This window comes from Ambystoma mexicanum, chromosome 7q (assembly GCF_040938575.1).
Source record: "Ambystoma mexicanum isolate Mex_15411 chromosome 7q, UKY_AmexF1_1, whole genome shotgun sequence".
Classification (NCBI taxonomy): Eukaryota; Metazoa; Chordata; class Amphibia; order Caudata; family Ambystomatidae; genus Ambystoma; species Ambystoma mexicanum.
In genome coordinates this window covers 397,092,776-397,100,180 of record NC_090941.1, presented here as the reverse complement: position 1 = coordinate 397,100,180, position 7,405 = coordinate 397,092,776, and the positions used below count along the sequence as shown (strand labels likewise).

The 7,405-nt window shown below is 42.5% G+C and overlaps 1 long non-coding RNA gene across 1 annotated transcript; it reads left to right on the top strand.

The window, feature by feature from the left end:
* Window positions 1–2,699: 2,699 nt before the first annotated feature.
* Window positions 2,700–3,564, top strand: LOC138528276 (uncharacterized). Its single transcript, XR_011284110.1, has 2 exons — window positions 2,700–2,799; window positions 2,912–3,564. It is a non-coding gene; the product is annotated as an uncharacterized lncRNA (long non-coding RNA).
* Window positions 3,565–7,405: the final 3,841 nt, after the last annotated feature.

The window sequence follows — 7,405 nt, the reverse complement described above, 5'->3', positions numbered from 1 at the left end:
AAAGGGGGAGCCATCGTCATCATGAACAAGACTGACTACAACGAAATGGTTAAAACCTTGATAGGAGATCACATGACATATCAAAGATTAGGGAGTGATCCAACTCAACGCCTCAGAAACATGATCAGCCCCATTATTGAAGAAGCAGAGGCAGAAGGATATATAAGTGAGAAAGAAGCTGCGTTCTTAAACCCAAAACATCCAAGGCGACCTGCCTTTTACGCACTTCCTAAAATACATAAGGGTGTCCTTCCTATACCTGGACGCCCGATTGTGTCTGGAATTGGCTCCATCTTAGAGCCACTTTCCCAGTTCACCGACTTTTTCCTAAGGGAAGAAGTGAGTAAAATGCGCTCCTACACAAAAGACACAACATCGATTCTGACGTACTTGGATAACCTAACACTTGAGAGTGATGATATCTACATTGTGACCATGGACATAGAGTCTCTCTATTCCAAGATCCCTCAAAGGGAAACTTTGAAAGTTATTGAAAAAGTTTTACAAACAAAAACTATTGATATGCCCATCCAATTGATAATGCAATTAGCAGAAATAGCTCTGACCAAAAACTATTTTTTAAACGGTGAAAATTATTATGAACAAATAGCAGGAACAGCTATGGGCGCGACTTTTGCACCGACTCTAGCGAATTTATATGTTGCAGATTTTGAAGAAAAACATATATACCCTGCAACCAACCCTTTCGTCAATAACATAGTGAGTTGGCGACGTTACATTGATGACATTTTTTTACTGTTCAATGGAGACGCCGGAACTCTCACACGATTTATAGAGTGGATCAATGGTCTAAACCCTTTTCTCAAATTCACACACGAGACCAGCAAAACGGAGGCCACATTCCTAGATCTGAAAATCACAAGGAGAGGACAGACTTTTGAGACCACTGTGTTCCAAAAACCCACGGATAGGAATTCACTATTGGATTACACCAGCTTTCACCAGAGGTCTTTAAAAGAAAATTTGCCTTTCGGTCAATTTCTCCGTTTTCGGAGGAACTGTACTACACGAATCGAGTACGACCTACAAGCGGAAAGACTCTCTAAGAATCTTAAGGAGAGAAATTATCCACATAAAATAATAAAACAAGCCAAAAAGAGGGCGAGAAATATACCTAGGGAAATAACCCTCAACCAACATGGCAGACGGAAGAGAGACGACAACTCCATCACAGCAGTATTTAGTCACTCTCCGGTTATTAACCGCTTAAAGAAAGAGATTCGAAAAGCTTGGCACCTGTTAAATATTGATGAATATCAACTTACTGAGCCACTTTTTGCGATAAGAAGGAGAAAAAACCTTAGGGATTCACTAGTACATACCTACAAAGAAACAACTACTGTCAGTAATTCAACAACATTGTGGAATACACCTAAACCTGTGGGGCACACTCCATGTGGAAATTGCACTGTCTGCAGATTCACCCAACGTACAACCACTGTAGACATAGGTTGGAAATACCCCTGGGAGCAGAGGCTATTCACGAACTGCAACACCAACAACGTGGTATACTTGATTAAATGTCCATGCCAGAAAATCTACATTGGGATGACGACAAGAGCAATCAAGATACGTATTGGAGAACATAGATCCAATATAAGAAATAACAAGAGGACCGCCCCATTGGTTGAACATTATATTGAAATGAACCACACTGAGAATGACTTGAGTTGGACCATACTAGAAAAGGTCAGAATACCTAAAAGAGGTGGAAACTTAGCAGCTCTTCTCTTGAGAAGAGAACAACAATGGATCTATAGGACACGGAGCCATGTCACTGGCCTTAATGAAGAAATTTGCTGGCAAGCCTTGGCAGTTCTATGATGGAATCAGAACCATACTAGAGAAGGTCAGAATACCTAAAAGAGAAAATTGATCTGCGTCAATGGTCCAGTGTACACAAACAATATGGGTACACTACAACTCCCAGTTTCTCCTGGGACCGAATGACAAGCATTCACATGATTGGCTTTTGTGCTCACATGACCGCGACACCGCTACCAATCAACATAGCTGGCTCTCTACAGCATCTAACATCATGGAATTCAGATGCGGGTAGGAGAACGATGGATCCCGACTGCCGCAGAGTCTGCTGATACTTACGAGCGATTAGTGATTGCACTCACGTGACCACGATGCCGCTTTTGAAATATCAAAACGGTACCGAAGCACGGAAGAGAGACTACACCTCCCGAGTTGCTTTGAGCCGTTTTTGTAGTCCGAAACCTGAATACGTGACCAACAGGTGACTACAAATAGGTAAACAAAATGGCGCATAACATAAACACGGACGATAGCAACGACAGAGAAAATAAATAAGGTAAGCGGTGGCAACCAACAACCCCCCCCAAAAAATACCTTGTTATCCACTCGAGTGGATTCACCATAGGAGTATGTCTCTAAAACCTTTAAAAAATTAAAAAAATTAAAAAATGCTTTTGATGCTATACCTAAGGACTGTCGAGGAAGGAACCTGGTTCCTTTTACCGAGTCTATGAGACTACATATGTAGTAAGGATCAGAATCCTCATAGTGAATTAGATACGGGTATATATGGACGTTGAAAACCAACCTGTTTAAGAATGGAGACAAGTCCATATAGACTGTAAGCTGTAGCGTATAGTACATTTTCGGAAACACAAAGCCCTGTAACGTCCCGTTCTCTCCTTCCTCTTTTTAGGAATTAATATTGAGAGACGCAGGCTATCTGACAGGAAGATTCAAGACATCTATACCTGTGTTCCAACAGAGAACAACCAACAAATGCCAGAATAAGAGGTAAGATGCACCTCACCCCAGAATGATGACGTAAATACATGTCCAACAGTCTCTAATAGTACTCGGAGACTGATGATAGTCCATCTATCTCTTTTTGTTGTTTGTCCTGTAGGACTTAGGGATCGACGCAACTAAGCTGGTCTGAGACCTGAAGACATCCTCCGCATTCTTCCTAACAGTGAAGAATCCATAAGAGAATATTTCATTTAATAATATTCGTCCTGAAGAAAGCGGCCACTGATGAATCCCGCTGAAACCGGTTGACTGTTGTCTAGCAGGATCTGGTGGATAACCCAGACCCCAATACCCCTACATATTAAGTAAAGGGCTTACAAAAAGAAATTCACTGTTATCATAACTCCCCTTGCATCCCACAGTCCTGACACTGTACAGAGCAAAGGGAGCTTTTTTAATAGAGTTCTATGTGACAAGTAGGACATAGAAATCTCTCTCTTTTTATAAAACCTTGTGTTTTTTTGATTTGTAATTTAATAAGCCACACGGCTGGGAGGCGAAAACATTAAAATACAGATATCGACCCCCAAATGTGTGCACTTTGTTTTAGCTAATAGGAAAGTGGTTTAGAGAGGATAGGGACAGGTTCGCAACATCCCCTTGCAGTCGGCACATCAGCACCCACTAGGGCTAAGCACCCACGGGTATTAGATTGTCAACACATAGGGCGAAAAAGGTTTTTTATTAGGGACCTAGTGTTAGGAATAACTTTGTAAAATAAAATAGCCTTCTGTCACATATGTGTTGAAATACTGAGGTATAGATAGGAGGCGTACACCTATCGACTCCATTTCTGTAGTTACTTTAGCCATATACTGAAGTCTGTATGCCCAAAGGGCAGAACTCAAGCAATGCGCAGGCCACATGGTGGTAAGGAGGAGACAGTAAAAGTTAGTTGACTTTCATGGACCACAATAGTGACGTCCATGAAATGACATATCCCAAGCTTTGTGGAAAGAGGAATGTGAAAGTCTCTGGTATACGACCTCTGGCTATAAAACACAAATGTTTTAGGCAGAATTGATGAGTCATGGATGTAAAATCCATTCGGCATCATAATACGTTGGCTATTAACAAGGACAAGTGCATCCTTGAATGTCTTTACTTAAAAACATGAAGCATTAGAAATTGTGCAGGTTTTAGGTATTGCCTTGAAGAGCTTAGCCATTTGCCGGCTCTTTGAATCAGAACTATTAGATCATGGTGAAAGCTCTGTGATACTGGCAGCCAACTTGAAGAAATTAGTGGAAGCGTAAGCCAGGGAGGAATTTGTGGAATGATGTATGTAAGTCGATGTTTTGTTTCCATGCAGAAGTGTATGATGATGTTATTTCCACATGTGTGTGGCATTTCAATGTTTTCATTATTATGGATATTCTTTTTTTAAATTTAATTTGCCTTTGGTATGAGTATGTAGAGCAAGGACTTTCACAATGTTAACGGATCTCCTTAGCAAAAACGTGCAAAAATAGCCTTCAGAACAGGCCATGCTGTCTCATTTTATGTCATTGTGCCTATCGCACAGTTCATTCACCATTAACACTGTAGAAAACGGATCAACTGATTAGACTTGACATGTCCTCTTATTGAAATGGTAACACGTATTAATATGTTTTGTGTTAGCATCTGTTCGACTCAACATTGTAGTAGAACTGTACATGTTTAACAGTAAACGATGTTCATCCCACATGACCTCTGCAATTGTATTTAGCATGTTTTCGTGTTCCTCGTTACTTATAATAATTCTGTTCACAAAAAGATGTACAGATCAAGGTATCAACTATAACAGTGTTATCACACATCTAATGAAGTTCCAGAACAACTTCAGGGCAGCATCGTCAAGGTTTGGGGAAAAGAAAGATCTGAGGGGGTGAGAAAACCCAGAAGAGGAGGAGGGCAGCTGGGAAGGAGTGGGAATGTAAGTGGTGCTGGGCTGGGAAAGGGTCAGTCACCGAGTAATCACATCATATTATACTATTTCACAGATCAAAAGCTCAGTCAGCAAAAAGTTCCATAAAGCTTGACAAGATATTTGCCTTGGTTCACCTCTTGAATGAACAATCTCCTCTCCAGGTTACCTAGGCCATCAAGGTCCACAAGTGATGTCTCAATCTCTGGCCTGCTTCTTCCCTTCCATAGCCTTACAGTCACAGTATATGTGCATGCCATCATATGCAGCGGCCTAAGAATGGTTTCTTTTCTCATAACCTTGTCTTTACCTGTTAATTCCAAAACCACGCGTGGTGGGTCTAGCTACAGACACTGCTCACTACAAGTTCAGTCCTCTTTCCAACACCAGCACTGGTCGCTTTCTGTAAGGATGACCCTAACATTGATTCAGGACTCCAGTGCGCCCTGAGAACTGTGTTTGGTTGTATCAGGCGTACCTGTGGGTCTCTTGTACATTGTCTAATGTTGCACAAGGCATTAGGCAATTCTTCTTCAATTAGCTCTCTGCCCAGTTCACTGCAGCATTTTCTGCTTCTTAAGGGGGGAGAATGTATTTATTTATTTTTTATTTATTTGTATTTATAAAGCGCACTGGCAGCCCAAGGGCACCTAGTCGCTGTTTACAAGAGAGTGACTAATTTACAAGAGAGTGACTTAGAATTCATCATCTGTTTGCCTCGTGTTTCCTCTGTTTACGTTTGACAGCCTCCATGTTTCTGCTGTTTTCTTGCTCATTATTTCTTTGGCAGAACTGAAACTTTTATAGAGGCATGCATTTTCGTTTGGTCTGCTTAAGGGATTGAACCCAATTGCACTGTGGGTAGGGGTATGCTCCAATGAAATATGTGTCTTACCGTGCAGAGGAGAACAACCTTATGCAAATAGAAACGTGCGTCTATATAATGCTAGGTGCCAGTGTCAGAGTCTTTCAAAGTGCCGCCAATGTTTTCAGATATGGAAAGTGAAGCCGGAGATCATACCACACGGTCAAGTGATCGAGAGGTGCGGTGGAGGGGTTGGGGGGACGAGCTTTGAATGGATCACCAGTCACTTCATTTTGATGAAAGCAATTTAGAACACATCTCTTACTGTTTCAGGTGAGGATTTCACACAGTGCAACATGGGTTCATTTTGTTCAGTTTAAAACACATGGGAGCTTAGTGCATAGTTGTTCTTAGGGGAGGCGTCAAAAGTCATGCAGTCACCTCATTTAAATGGATTGCAGACACCACTCTATTGTCTCTTTCCTTGTGCATGTTTATATGTGATCACTTAATAATGTGATTGAGAAGAAACTGGAGTGAGTTCCTCTTGTTTCCATTAACCCCTTGAATGTTGGGATTTTAATTCTTTCCTGAGGGAATTCCAATGTACATATTCATCCCAAAGGCAGTCAAAGGGCTATGAAATGATGTGATCATCCAATAGCACCCATCCATCCAATGTAACTCATCCACGTATACACTTGCACCCATGCATCAAAACTTCAACCAACCACCAATCCGCACAATCACATCCATCCATCCATCCATCCATCCATCCATCCACACAATTACACCCATTCATATGCATCACATAATCCCACTCATACACCCATTTCTACCCATACATTCACCTAATCCCGCTCTTTGATTGATCAAAGTGCACTCATAGACCACCCCTATGAAAAGAAATGAACACATGTTCACCCATGTACAAGTCCACGAGTCATGCCGTTACAGCCAATCATACTCATCCATCTTTCGATCCACCCCACAAATAGAATGACACATCTACACAGTTACAACCATCCACACAATGGCATCCATCACTCATCCACACAATCACACTCACGCATGCTGCCATCAATCATAAACACTTTTACTTATACAAACAAGCCAGTACGGTTGACCCTGACAATGGGCCTCATTACACGATAGGCGGTAGGGGATTACTGGCACCGGTAAGGGCACCGGCAAGGGCACCGGTGTCAGTAATCCCCTACCGCCCTACTACGAGGTCCCTCAGCGGGTCCCATCCTTAACGTGTGGTCAGACCACACGTTAAGGAAGGGACCCGCTGAGGGACTTCAGAGCAAATAACGGTACCGCTAATAGCGGTACCGTGATTAGCTCTTTCCCCATTCCCATTGAGGCCTATGGGGGCTCGATTGGGAATGGGGAATGGTAATTGGCATGGGGATTTACCGGGTCCTCAAGGGTCTGAATGACCCAGTAAATCCCCATACCGCCTACCCGGACCCAGAAGACGGTAGGGGGTAGCCATGGCGCTAATTGCGCCATGGTTACCTCCTGCCGTGTAATGAGGCCCAATGCTTGTTACTATCTGATATCCTGCCCTCAGATTTCCTTGCGAGTGTTATCGTTTGCATTTCGTATGATGCTGGATGGCCTCTGGCAAGTCAAATAGCATGAGTAATATGCTGACCTTCTGCTGGATTCAGCGTGTCTGTACCAACACTGCGGCGGCCAGTTTGTGTACAAATGATGCTAATCACGTTAGAAGGACTGCACTTTCATAGGATATGTCCCCACGCTCAATTTTAAAATGGGACATCTCATCATACATATGTCAGTAGTCGATTCGAAAGAGACATTTCTGCAACTCCCCGACAATACAGGCATTCCGCCCTTGGCAGTGT